Here is a 15,013-nt window from a genome sequence, read left to right on the forward strand (position 1 = left end):
TAAATAAAATCTTTTAAAAATGTCTCCTGGAGTTATATTTTGTGGGATCTTGGGCTCCAGCATGGTTCTCTGCCAAACTTGGTGCAGACTTGAGCCCTCTTGAGTCATGGAGACCGGTGGCATGCTGTCTGCTTACCTTACAAAGACAATAATGGTGCAGGGTGCCGATTCTTTTCAGTTACTTTAACTTTTTGCTCTTTAGAGATTTGCTTCTTGGAATCTGCATCTCTAAGGAATTTTTTTTTTTTTTTAAGATTTTATTTATTTGTCAGGGATAGAGGAAGAGAGAGAGCAAGCGAGCACAGGCAGAGAGGCCTGGAGAGGCAGAGGGAGAAGCAGGCTCCCTGCCGAGCAAGGAGCCCGATGTGGGACTCGATCCCAGGACGCTGGGATCATGACCTGAGCCGAAGGCAGCCGCTTAACCAACTGAGCCACCCAGGCGTCCCTCTAAGGAATTTACATGAATTTCATATTGCACTTTTTTTTTTTTTTTTGTATTCAGAGGAATCATTAAAAAAAAAAAAACCAAAAACACCCCACTAATCCTACACACAATTCTGTAGCAGTGTATTCTAGGTAAAATGCAATACTAGAATACCATTCAAATTCTTCACCAGAGGATTAGTTACAATAGCCAGAGACTAACGTGGCTTTTGGAATACTTAAGTTTAGTGTAATTATAAATGTACATAAGCTGATGATTCATGAACTCTCAAATTATACATCTGCATTTAATTTTATGTTGAAGTGTTTTTAAACCTCAGAAAAAGATGTTACCAAATGTTTCTGGCTCACTGAGCTTTCTATTTTTAAAAATTCTTAATTAAAGGCAAAAACCCGTCCAATGCCTTCATATAATATTTCGCGAGTGGGAAGTAAATTTCTCATAATGTCAATACTTTGGGCTGAAGAAATTTAAGAAAATCTTCTTGAATGTTTAACACAATGATTATTGCTATTTTGCAATTCTTCTTAAGAAGGGCAACAAAACAAAGCATTGACTGAGTTAAGATGGAAATAAACATGACAAAATCATGGGGCAAATGGATAGGGTAGATTACCTACACCATAGTTGTCCCTCCAACTCATCGACACCGACCAGGTAGGATTCTTCCCTGCCAGAGCCTGGCCGAAGTCAGAAATTCAACCAAACATATTGCCACTGGGTGGCACAATTGGAAGTCTGTAAAAAGATCCGGGCTTGAAAAAAGCCCTTTCCCTCCCTCCTAAGGACTGAGATTTATAAACACAAAAGCTGTTGCCCACTGTGATTGCTTCTTCTTGGGGACTGTTTATAAAAGGGAGGAAGTCTGTGGCCTTTCAAAGAGTGTGGATTTCATGTTGAAAGTCTTGGTGTTTTTATTCGCTATGAAATTAACTGGAGTGTTTTTTTTAGGTTTGTCTTCTTTTTGATCTGGTGGATGCAAGGAGTGGAACAAGAGGCAGATTTTGGACAAGGTTTACAGGCTTGTTTGCAGAGAAAAGTGGCTATTGTTTTTATGCCCCAGCATTATTCTCTATACCTAGATGTCTAATGTGATAATTCTGATTGTGTGTAGCTATTTAAATTTAAATTCAAATTCATTAAAATGGAATAAATTAAAAATTCAGCCCCTGAGTCACACTGGCCACATTTCACTCAGTAGCCTCATGAGGCTAGTAATGAACATTTTCTACATTTCTATCATCCTAGAAAGTTCTATTTTCTGCTAATATCCTTCTCTTACTGTCCTTAAAAGAATACAGAAATAATGGATGTTTTCTGTTCATGCTACCCCAAATCCTTGGGAAATGTTAACTCACTAGCATTGACTATGTGATGTGAACCAATACGTATTTGCTTAATGTTTACTCACTGTTAGACAGATATATTTTGTAATCCTGCAACTTAGTTTTACCAAAGTTTAGGACTTAGGTGAGATTAATATAAGCATTGGATGAAATGTTTGATTGACTCAAAGTTATCATGTTTTTTTTTTAAGCACTACCCCCAAGGTAGAGGTTGAACTCATGACCCTGAGATCGAGAGTCACATGCTCCACCAACAGAGCCAACCGGGTGCCCCCCAAAGTTATCTTAAAATTGAATTTGCATAGTGTATATTATAAGAATCAGTTCAGGGATGCCTGAGGGGCTCAGTCAGGTAAGCATCTGCCTTCGGCTCAAGTCATGATCCCAGGGTCCTGGGACTGAACCTTGCGTCTTCGTACTCTGCTCCGCAGAGAGCCTGCTTCTCCCCCTCCTGCCTGCTCATGCTCTTTCTCACTATCTCTGTCCCTCTCTCTCTCAAATAAATGAATAACAATTTTAAAAAGATAAGAAACAGTTCAGAATCTGTATCACTAAGATTTTAATAGTTAAATTATTCAGTGATTCCTACACTTTCCGTATCCATTTTTATGTAATGTGTTGTTTTTTGGTGTTGTCTCTCTTATTTCTGTCATGTCTACTTGTCCATCTTGCAGCGAATGCTGCTGCTTCTTCTCTTCTTTTTAACCTGAGGTGTTTCATTTCAGTCATGCGGGGAGGGCTGTTCACCTCGCTCAGCCTTTGACTCTCCATTACCTGCAAGGGAGCTGTTTGAACGATGCTCCCACCTTTCCCAGAGGACACTGGTTCTCAAGCTCTGGCTCCCACTGAGGATATCACATGTACATGCTGGACAAATGGAGAATTTGCTTTTTGAATGTTTGAGGCAATGTTCAGAAGTTTTGATTACTTTTATATGCTGTCGAGGCAGCTTGCTGGAAAATGAAAATCTCAGGCCATTGTATCTTCTTCTTTTCTTTTTTCCTTTTCTTTCTTTTTTTTTTTTTTTTTTAAAGATTTTATTTATTTATTTGACAAAGAGAGAGCGGGAACAAAGCAGGGGGATAGGGAGTGGGAGAGGGAGAAGCAGGTTCCCTGCTCACAGGCTTTTCAGCAGGGAGCCTGATTCAGGGCTTGATCCCAGCACCGTGAGATCATGATCCGACCCAAAGGCAGGTGCTTAACTGACTGAGTCAACCGGATGCCCCAAGAAACAATTTCTTAAAAAAAAGCTAACTATGGGAGGGATAAATGTGCTAATTATTTTGATTTTTAAAAAGATTTTATTTATTTATTTGACAGAGAGAGATATAGCAAGAGCAAGAACACAAGCAGGGAGAATGGGAGAGGGAGAAGCAGGCTTCGGGAAGAGCAAGGAGCCAGGTGTGGGGCTCAATCCCAGGACCCTGGGATCATGACCTAAGCCAAAGGCAGATGCTTAACTGCCATCCAGGCACCCTAATTATCTTGATCTTGATAATCATTCTACAATGTGTTTGTATATCAAATCATCCCTATGACCCAGCAATTGCACTACTAGGTATTTACCCAAAGGATACAAAGATGCAGATTTGAAGGGTTCAAGTACCCTGGTTTTTATAACAGCACTACCAACAATACCCAAACCATGGAAAGGGCCCAAAGGTCTATCCATGAATGGATAAATCCAAACATAATGGAATTTTACTCAATCATTAAAAAGAATGAAATCTTGCCATTTGCAACACATAGATGAGCTATAATGTGGTATGCTGTATGAAATAAGTCAGAGAAAGACAAATACCATATGATTTCATTCATATGTGGGCATTAAGAAACAAAACAGATGAATATATGGAAAGGGGGGAAAGACAAAAGAAGAAAAAGGGAAACAAACCATAAAAGACATTTATTTTTTTCATTTTATTTTTTAAAATTTTCTTTTCTCTTATTATTATTTTTAAAGATTTTATTTATTCATTCATGAAAGATAGAGAGAGAGGCAGAGAAGAAGGCTTCCCACTAAGCAGGGAGCCCGATGCGGGACTCAATCCCAGGGCTCTGTGTTCATTAGCTGAGCTGAAAGCAGACACTTAACCATCTGAGCCACCTAGGTGCCACGTAAGAGACAATTAATGATAGAAAACAACATGAGAATTGATTGAGGGAGGTGGATGGGGATGGGATAGATGGGTGATGGGTTTTAAAAAGGGCACTTGTCATGATGAGCACTGGGTGTTGTATATAAGTGATGAATCACTGAATTCTACTCCTGAAATTTTGCACTGAACAGAAAAAAAAACCCCACAAAAGAAATCATCATGTTTACCCTTTAAAGATACAGAATTCTATTTGTTAATCACTCCTCAATAAAGGTAAAAAATATTTTTTGTACCTGCTTATTCTTAAAAAATTTCACCTTGAGACAAAAATTCCTTGGAGGATTGCTAAATAGGAAAAATAACTAAATCAAGTTAGATCCTTGATCCAACTTTTTTTGAAATTGTTTCAGAAAATAATGTTTCAGATTAGGTAGGAAATTTTATTAAATAGATAAATGCAGAGGCTATTTGAATGAATTAAAAAATTTAATTTCTTTTATAGTAAACGTGGTGCATAATTTAAGCTAAAAATGTGGTATATTAAGATAAGAATTATTTAAGCTAAATGAAGTGAGAAATTTCAGTATTCCTATACACTACATTAAAATATTAATACTCCAGTTTTGAAGCAGCAAATTAAAAGAGTGGCTTATTTCATGTTACATTAAACTTTTCATTAATAATTGGAGGGTTTTTTTGGATTGATTCCTGCTAGCTTCTACTGAGAAGAAATACTAATGTCAAATTATTTTAGAAACAAATATATTATATATGGTTCTCTTAAGTGAATATAACAGGTTAAAAATCTGTCTTAATCTGAGTGATTCATATATATTAAGGCTAAAATGTACAATGGACTTAATGCATTTTTGTTATGTTTACATAAAAAAATCCAACTATAATTATTGAAACCATGGGATATTAATATAACAACTTTACAGTATTTAGAGCTGGCAGAGATCTTAGATGTTGAATTCAATCCCCTCATTTTATAGATGAAGAAACTGAGAGCCAGAAAGTTTTCATACATCTTCCAAAGTCCCAGAGAGCTGGGATTTGAGTAGAGTGGGCTGAGGCCAAAGAGGCAGAAAGGGCCTTGAATGTCCTTGTAAGGTGTCTGTTGGGCCTCTAGGGCACGACCTCTCACTTCCATGGAGAGCCAGCCTTTTCTCCAGCATAGAAATCAGGCTCACCCCTTAAGACCAATGTGGAAAATCACCTTAAGAGAACAGAAAGCCACATCTGTTTGGCTTTAGACCCACAAGAATTCTAGAAATCACCTTTTCTTTGCCCACCAATTACGGTGATTAAATTACTACAAAAAGTCAAACTTGAAAGAGAGGGAATATTATGCTGTTTCATAGGATGATGGCAGAATATAGAGGTGCTCTCCGCCTTTTCTCATTTCAAATGTTTGTATATTATATGTTTATTAAGCAGACCTATATGGAGCTTATTTATTTGGGTAAGTGCTGTTGACCCTTGAAAATGTAATGGTTGACCTGTCCAATTCGTAGGCACAATTTTTGAGGTCAGTTGAAAATTTGGGCCCTCACTTACCTCTTGGCACAGTTACCTAAAACCCAATAGAAAAACAAAGTAACATACGATTATAGTTTCATTTTACTACATGAAAGAAGCAATAAAACATTCTTTAAAAATACTATAACAATAAATCAGGAGGAGAAATGATTCAGCCTTTATCTAGTTAATGTGCAAGCTTTTTAATGTAGAAGGACTGTTCTCTTTGGTTTCCTAACCTTGCTGTATGTAAAAATATACGAACACCTAATAAATGTATATGTGCCTTCTGATTAGCCTGTTTAACACAAATATTTGCATCGTTGTTGAGGACGAATAGGAATTGTATATTGTGTTGGAACTTCTATGAGTCAGTAAAAGAATAGGATTGATATAAATAACCAGTTTTGCCTCCCTGTGGCCAATTTCTCACTTTCTAAAACCTTATGGAAATAATCCAAAATATACACATATACATACATATTTAAGTTAATGCTATTGCAAATAAGAATTTGAGAAATGTGGACCTGATTAATGCTAACTGGATTTTATAATATTTTATGCACAAGTGTTCAAAAATACAGTTTGAATAAATGCACAGAAAAATACCCATTTAATTTACATTGGCAATAAAAGTGAAATAAAATAAATATAGTTTTAATATAAAATCAGGCAATATTGTTAATAAGAGAATAAATAGCTCAAAAGAACAGCTGCTTTTTTATGAGTCCAATACTGGCATTCAAAATGTTATAATTCAGTTCAAATGTACAAATTAAACATTGTTATTATAGTATTTAATGATAGCAAGAACAAACAGGGCTTCATCCTGTTTTATCTAAAAGTCTTATATTAAAGATACGATCCCACGGTCAACCTAAATAAAGAGGTAAACTGAGGAAAGTTTGCATTACCAGAAAATGAGTTTATTCTTTTCTTTTTTTTTTTCTAAAGGTTTAATTTATTTATTTGACAGAGATCACAAGTAGGCAGAGAGGCAAGCAGGCAGGCAGGCAGGCAGAGAGAGAGGAAGGGAAGCAGGCTCCCCGCTGAGCAGAGAGCCCAAAGTGGGGCTGGATCCCAGGACCCTGGGATCATGACCTGAGCCAAAGGCAGAGGCTTTAACCCTCTGAGCCACCCATGCGCCCCAGGCTCTTCATTTCTTAAATGATGATTACCCTAGAGTATATGCGTGGGATTGCCGATTTCATATCCCCCTCCACACCCCCCATTTTAGACTGAAACTCTTTCATACCAGTCTTAGGGAAGGAAAAAAAAGGGCGAGGGGGGTTAAAAATTTTGTTTTGTGACCAAAGCACGGAAGATTATCACTTAACCATCGCCAACATAAATCGATAGCGAGGCAAGCCTGAATGACCAGAAATTACGTTTATTTGGGAATGGCATAGGAATTGCCACACGGGAAACGCACACTGCAGCAAGAGCGTGGCCAGGCCGGAAGCGTGGCGTGGCCTTACTAATGGGTAAGGAACACCAGAACCGGCGAGTCTGGCCGGAGTCCAAGCCGGAAGTTCACTGACGAATGGACCAGGAGAGATTCTTGGCGGATGTTCATTGGTCAGGAGATAAGTCCCGGTCTTCTGTAAATCGCGTGATTGGAGGAAAGCAATCTGCGTGCAGTTCAGTCCTTCGAAGGACGCATGCGCGGGATTCTCGGCTTCATATAGTCCGGTTGCGTTTCACACCGAAGCCCTTTAACACTAGGCGTCAAACTCTCTGTCCCAGGGGTAGACTCGTAGGACTAGAGGATTTGTGTGGAACCATCTAATCACCAGCATGTGCAAAATGCTCAGTTTAGCAAGTAAGCAAAGAAATTACCGTTTAAACAAGTTGTCTTTTCTCCCTGTTAAATTACTCATCTCCTCCCTCCCGTCTCCCCGTCCTTCCTGCAACAAATGCTAATAACCCAATTATGGTGAGTGTGGAAAGATGGAAGGAAACCCGCTTTCCTACCCTGCTGGGGGAAGTGTGTGTTCGCTCTTTCTCAAGTACAGTCTCGCAGTGGTTATGGAAAACTGCAGATTGTTCTTATCTCTTTCACGTAGGAAATCTGTAAGAAAATGAGAGCCATGTGCAAATATTAGTGTTATTTATAAGTAAAAAAGAAAAAAAAAAGAACAGAAATATCCAATAATTGAGGGGCTAGTAGATAAAGAGTTATTAAAACTCACATTGTGGAAGCTTCATTTGAAGGGAAACATTTTCATGATATATTATTATGTGCAGAAAAGAACAGGTTGTAAGACAGCAAACACTCTATGATTGTTTATTTTTAAAGGATTTTATTTTTTAAAAGATTTTATTTATTTATTTGACAGAGATCACAAGTAGGCAGAGAGGCAGAGAGAGAGGAGGAAGCAGGCTCCCTGCTTTGCAGAGAGCCTGATGCGGGGCTCAATCCCAGGACCCTGGGATGGTGACCTGAGCTGAAGGCAGAGGCTTTAACCCACTGAGCCACCCAGGCGCCCCAATTCTTTTTTTGATAAAAACATGTAACTTTTGTAGAAATAAAAGGCTGGAAGTATATGCATCCAGGTGTGTATAGTGATTATCTCTGAGCAGTATATTTATGCATGATCTTCTTCACTGAGACTTCTCCATATTTCCCCAAATTGTAAGACGCTAGTCAGATTATATAATTAGGAAAAAAATGCAGCTTTTTAAAGAGTTTATCTTTGCCAGTCTCCTGTTCTAACTTATAGACCTATGAGTTGCCAATCTCTCCTAAAACATAACCTGGAATATTTAACATTCCTTTTGCAGTAAAGTTCAAGTTGACTTCTTTTTACAGTTCACTTTAATAGTCTCTCCTGTTCTTCATGTTGGAACACAATTCTGAATCCACACCTTGGCTTTCTCATCACGCTTTTTGGCATCTCTCCTCCAGACTTTTGCTCTTTCTTTCTTCTCCTCTGAGCCTTCTCAGACAACATCCCAGGAAAACCTGCTTTCCACTACTGCACAAGGCCTGGAGGACAGTCACTTCTTTCCTTCAACATCAGGGAGATGTCAGAGTTATCCACTTCTCCCTGGGGACTTTCTCTGTAGCTCAGTCCCACCAGTTGTGAGGAGTGGGTACTTAACCCAAAGCTGTTGTCTTCCCTTTGGGCTGAGTGTGCCGTTGGGAAGGAATTTGCTGACACTTTGAGGACTCCTGAGGTGACTTCATTGAATTGAATGGATGGTGACTCATTTTTTTATATCTCCCTGTAGCAATGCTTTCTTGGCCTCTCTTGGCTTCCTTTGCATTAGACTTTATGGGGAATATCACCTATCTGCTTGACTGAATTTTAAAACTCTGTTATTCTATTTTAACTGACTTCTTCGTGTGCTGTCACTATTTATAATAATACATATTTGGTTTTCATCCTCCTTCTGGCACAGAGCTCCTAAAACTTTTGGAATTTCCTAAATGATGAAAGTGATACACACATCTTGTTATATTAATTAGGTGACTTGGGAAAGTCCTGAGGTCACCTAAGGACAGGGTCTGGTTGCCCCAAGGTGGGAAATAGAGGTTTAGATTGAGTTCAAGCACCAGTGGTTGATGACTTAATCAACACCTATCTAAGTAAATAGATAGTAAATAAAGCCTCCATACAACCCAAACGGTTGGGGTTCAGGGGTGTTCCGGGTTGATGAGCTTGTGGAGATTTAGGGAAGATAGCATGCTGGGCGAGAGATGGAAGCTGTGTCTTTTTCCCATACCTTGCTCTGTGCATCTCTTCTGTCTGGCTCTTCCCGCATTCTATCCTCTTACAATAAAATGGTAATCTAGTAAGCAAAATGTTTAAGTTCTGTGGGCCACTTGAGGACAATAATGAAGCTCAAGGAGAGGGATTATTGGAACCTTCAGTCTGTAGCCAGTGGGTTAGCAACCTGGACTTGGAATTGGCATGTGAAAGGGGAAGGGCAGTCTTGCTGGACCGAGTCCTTCACCTGTGGGATCTGTTATCATTCCCAGTAGATAGTGGTAGACTGGAGCTGAATGGTAGGACACCCAGCTGGTGTCAGAGAATTTCTTGGTGATGTGGGAAAACCACCCCACACACTGGAACTGGGGACAGAACCATTGTTCATACATTCATTTATGTACTTCTCGGGTGATTGATTGATGCGATAATACATGTCCTTGTCAATTAATTCAAATAATACGGAAGTATATGATGCTTCCCCGAGTTACAGTATATGGGGATCCATCTAGGTGTTTGTCTATACATCCAGAATGCTGTGTGTGTGTGCACGTGTGTGTGCAAATGGATGTGGCATGCCCAGATTTTATTTTTCAAAAAGTGGGATCCTTCTTTTCTGCAGGCTTGCTTTTATTTAGCATTCTGGTGCTCATAGCAGTTTTGAGAATTGTAGTCTTCATTATTGTAACCAGCAACTCACAACTCTGCAGTTAGAATCCCAAATGGTATCTTTGCGCCACCTGTGTTAGAAAGCTGGACTCTTTCCTGGCCTCTAGCTGCCGCCAATCAAAGTGTCATTAATTGTTATAGTTGCTATTTATATTCACAGCCAGCAGAAACCCAACTGTCAAGTTGAATATGAGCTGTAATAGTTACCACTGCGTGCTCTCCATGTGCCTGCTGTGTTTTTCTTTCATAGGTCCCCCTCTTGCTGAGGATGTTGAGGCTTGGAAGGGATATGGGCCACCCCGCATAGCCATCCTACAGGCCATCACAGGACTCTGATGTTTCTGAAAACCCTGCCAGCTTTCTACTCCACGACCTTGGCTCCCTTCTGAGGCTGCAGCTTATTCCTAGGTGTGTTGTGTCCCCCAGGGCAAACACCCAAACCATAAGTCTTTCTTGTTCACAAACAGCATGTGATTCTAAAAGGGAGGTGGAAAACAATCTGTACATAGTAGGACATACAGGTACAATTTTATAGTCATAAAAAGGGATTTATGAATACTACGAGATGCGAGAATGATGATTGAAATTGGCATCTGACAGATGGCAGTATTTTGGCTTCCTTGCTCTTGTAGTGTACGGAGTCCTGCCTGTTTTGATTTGAGCCCCCCTGTACTTTTTCTTTATATTTTATTGTTTGCTGTTAAACTTAGAGCAGTGTTACATGTGGTATTAACTCTGCAGACAAAAAGATGGCTGTCAGATGCCCTTGATCCTCTTCTAGGGCCAATCGGCTATGGAAGAGGGTTTACAGCCACGACATGACATAAGTTCAGGGTCCTTCTCAACCAGGCATTTCAGGGCTACCAAAAATCAGGTGGACTTGGCCAAAAGCTGAAATCTGTTATCTCCAGATTTATTAAAATCTCTCGGTAGATTTGTTGAACACTCTGTGCCTGGAACTGTGCTGGGTTCCAAGGCTTCAGCTGTGAATGATACAAACTTGGTCCCTGATCTCCTGGAGGAAGATAGTGATTGAGCATATGGTTCCAGATATTAACTAGTACCAAAGAGAAAAACAGGGGCTACAGAAGCACATGGTGGAGGCAGTTAGCTTGGTTTTGCGGGTACTTTTCCTTCAACTGCGTCCCAACTGGGTTGGCAGGTAAGAAGGAGAGGGCCCAAGGATGGCTGCTTCAGGCATAGGGAAGAGCCCTGCGGTGGTGCTGAGGGGAATCCAGGAAACACAGAGAAAGCTGGTATGACTGGAGCCCTGGTATCCTGGAGGATAGATGTAGAAGGTGAGTATATGAAACATACCCAGGTCAAATCAGGTAGGCCTTAGTGGCCTCAGAAGAGATTTGGGTTTGTTTCCTAAGGCAATAGAAAATCTTAGAAAGGTTCTAATTGTGTAACTTAAATAGATTTGTCTTTTTTTTTTTTTTTTAAAGATTTTATTTATTTATTTGACAGAGAAAACTAGAGAGCACAAGCAGGGGGAGGGACAGAGGGAGAATCAGACTACTGATGAGCAGGGGGCCTCATGGGGGGCTTGATCCCAGGACCCTAGGATCATTACCTGAGCCAAAGTCAAATGCTTAACAGACTAAGCCACCCAGACTCCCCTAGATTTGTCTTTTTAAAAACATGGGACTAAAGTGTAAGACAGAATCTTTACATGGTTTAGTTCCTTCTTTTTAAAATTGTTACATAAAAAAAAAATCTTTCTTTATTCTTTTAGAGAGAGAAAGCATGTGTGAGTGGTGGGCACTGGGAGAGGGAGAGAATGAATCTCTAGCAGACTCCCTGTTTAAGGCATAGCTCAACATGAGGCTCCATCCCGTGATCCCGAGATCATGACCATAGCCAAAGTCAAGAGTCAAATGCTTAACAGACTGATCCACCAAGGTGCTCCTAAGATCTTTTTATTTTATTATTATTTTTTAATTTTTAAGTGAGCTATGCCCAACATGGAGCTTGAACTCATGACTCAGATCAGCAGTCACATGCTTTACTGACAGAGCCAGCCAGGTGCCTCTTGTTCCTTCCTAGTTTGTACTAAATGAAGAAAAGAATTTCTTTTCTTTTTTTTTTTAAGATTTTATTTATTTATTTGACAGAGAGAGATCACAAGCAGGCAGAGAGGCAGGCAGAGAGAGAGGAGGAAGCAGGCTCCCTGCTGAGCAGAGAGCCCGACGTGGGACTCGATCCCAGCACCCTGAGATCATGACCTGAGCCGAAGGCAGCGGCTTAACCCACTGAGCCACCCAGGCGCCCAAGAAAAGAATTTCAATTTGAAATCTTCTAAGTTCCCGTTAGGAGGCGCCCAATATATAAGCTGCGGTAGTGCATGTGAATATTACTAGTAAGCAGCTCTATAATAATTACGTAGTGCCAGGCTTTTCACCTGTTTTTGTGCTTTACAAATATTTAACTCATTGAATTTAGGTATTATTTGTTTTAGGTAGTCCTGCCCTCCCCATTTTACGGAGGAGAAGGCTGAGGTACAGAGAGGCAAAGTAATTGTCTAAGGCGGTTAGTAGTGGAGCTGGCAGGTGGCTCCACTGTTCGTGCCCAACTGGGGAAGTGTTTGGACCCTTCCCTCAAAGAGCTTACAGTCTGTTCCTTGCCAGGTACCAGCACAGCCCCTTCAGGTCCAGCCCTATCAACTTCTGGGCCAGTTCTCTTCTAACTGTGGTGGGACTGTCAGGACTTGTATCATCATCCAGGTGTGAGGCTGCTTGCTAGTCTTCTAGCTCCTGCAGTGTGTTGAGACGTTTTCTGTTCATTGCTTGGATGGTTAATTTTATGTGTCAGCTTGGGTGGGCCACCAGCTACTTGGTCAAACATTACGCTGGGTGTTCCTTTGAGGGTCTTTTTAGGTGAGGTTAACATTTATTTATTTATTTATTTAAATTAAATTTAAAAAAAGAATTTATTTATTTGACAAAGATCACAAGTAGGCAGAGAGACAGGCAGAGAGAGAGGGGGAAGCAGGCTTTCCACTGAGCAGAGAGCCCAATGTGGGGTCCATCCCAGGACTCTGGGATCATGATCTGAGCTGAGGGCAGAGGCTTTAACCCACTGAGCCACCCAGGTGCCTCGAGGTTAACATTTAACCTAAGTAAAAAAGATTGCTCTCCATAGTTGGATGGGTGGGCCTTGCCCAATCAGTTGAAGGCCCGTATACAACAACAAAAACAGCAGCAAAATAGAACTCTGAGCAGGAGAGAGTTCCACACAGACTGCCTTTATTCTCAGGATGGAATATCACTTATCCCAGGTCTCTAGCCTCCTGGCCCCACCCTAGAGATTTTGGATTTGTCAGGCTTCATAATTGTATGAACCAATTCCTGATAACAGATCTTTTTCTCTGTATATGCACATCCTGTAAGTTCTGTTTCTCTGGACAACACTGACTAATATCCCTTGTGTCTCCAAGATTTGGCTCAGAGGATGTGTTCAATAAATATAAGCAACATAAACAAGCCTGGGCACCTGCCCATAGAGCCTTAGCCTCCAGGCACCCTCTTTTCTCCTGGTCTCACTACACATGTCTAGCTGGTTTGCCTGGGTTTTTGACTTATGCCTCTGGTTCATGCCTGCTTTCCTTTGCTGGGGGTCAGGCTGACCTCCACTCAGGGCCTTGGCTGACATCTTGCTTACCCTTCACCAGCTCCCTAGTCTGAGGGCTGTGTTATTGCTACTGAACTGTCTAATTGATTTTGCCAATATCAGGAGAGCTCCCCTGTCTTTTCCCTGAGGTTGGCTTCTTTTAGATTCCACTTGTCCCAGCTAGGAAAAGTGTAGGCTTCCTTTATACCCACTGGCAATTACATTGGGATTCTGGCTTAGAGCTTTACCTCCTTTCGTCATCATTTTCAGAGCCAGCCACATCTCCAGGTAACTTCTGTTTTTATGTGGGGCCTCTTTGGTCCTGGCTCCCTATTTTCCCTCCTAATTTCTGCCACTGCATCACAGTATGGAGACCACTGAAAGAGCAGAACATATGTGTGCCTCATCATAAAGAAGGAAGGTGACAAAGACTCTAACAGAGGCTGAGACCAAGGACTGGGATTGTCTGGAGATGGGAGAGCGAGACTTCATGGAGACAGCTGAATTGCTCTGGGCTTTGAAACGAAGCCAGACTTCAGCAGGAGGAGCTAACATTGGAGGATGGACACAGATGTCTCAATGTGCGGCATGAACTCAAAAGCAGTGAAGGATGCGAAAAGTCTGCATGATGAAAGGGGTGGCTGGGGGATGGGCAAAGAATGGAAGGGAGAGTGGTGGGGGCCAAGCTGGAGAGAATGGAGGAAGATCATTCAATGCAGAAATATACTCAGAATGAGCAAAGGAGGTGTTCCTTTGTCCTTTGGCATTTTCCCTCCTGCAAAATAATCACAGTGAGGTACCTTGTCTGAGAGTTTATAACACAAGGATTAGAAAGCAATGTGTTTACACTTTTTGATGGCTGTTGAGCATAAGAGTTCTGGCCTGAGAGTCTGGAGAACCAGAGTCTTGTCTTGACTGAACCAAGAGTTGGAAGAGCTTTGGTGGGGGGTGGGGGGCGTCTCAGATGCTTCATCTGAGAAACAGGGATTATGGAATGAACTGGATAAGACCTAACATTCTTTTCAGATCTGAAACTTTAAAAGTTTGACATAAATTTTGCTCTCAGGAGTAATTGCAAGAGCAGATATATATGCATACATATATACATACCCACAAACACTACGTATATATGTATATATGTATGTTTGTATAAAGATTTTTTTTTAAAAGATTTTATTTATTTATTTGACTGAGAGAGAGAGAGAGATCACAAGTAGGCAGAGAGCCAGGCAGAGAGAGGAGGGAAGCAGGCTCCCTGCTGAGCAGAAAGCCCTATATGGGGCTCTATCCCAGGACCCGAAGGCAGAGGCTTCAACCCACTGAGCCACCCAGGCACCAAGGATTTTTTAATTATAAAATTTCAAACCTACACAAAAGTATGTTTACCCAATTGTTGAAATCTTACTACATTTTATTCATCTACTCCTCTCCCTCCCCTCTCTTGTTGTCATGTTGTTTTACCTCCCCATACTTCAGTGTTCTAAAATATATGAACAGTTAAAAAAAAAAGAATTACAATGCTATTAATACATTCAACAAAAAGAGCTTCATGTCATCTAAAATTCAGATCATAGGGGCGCCCTGGGTGGCTCAGTCAATTAAATGTCT

Source organism: Mustela lutreola, chromosome 4, assembly GCF_030435805.1.
Source record: "Mustela lutreola isolate mMusLut2 chromosome 4, mMusLut2.pri, whole genome shotgun sequence".
Taxonomy (NCBI): Eukaryota; Metazoa; Chordata; class Mammalia; order Carnivora; family Mustelidae; genus Mustela; species Mustela lutreola.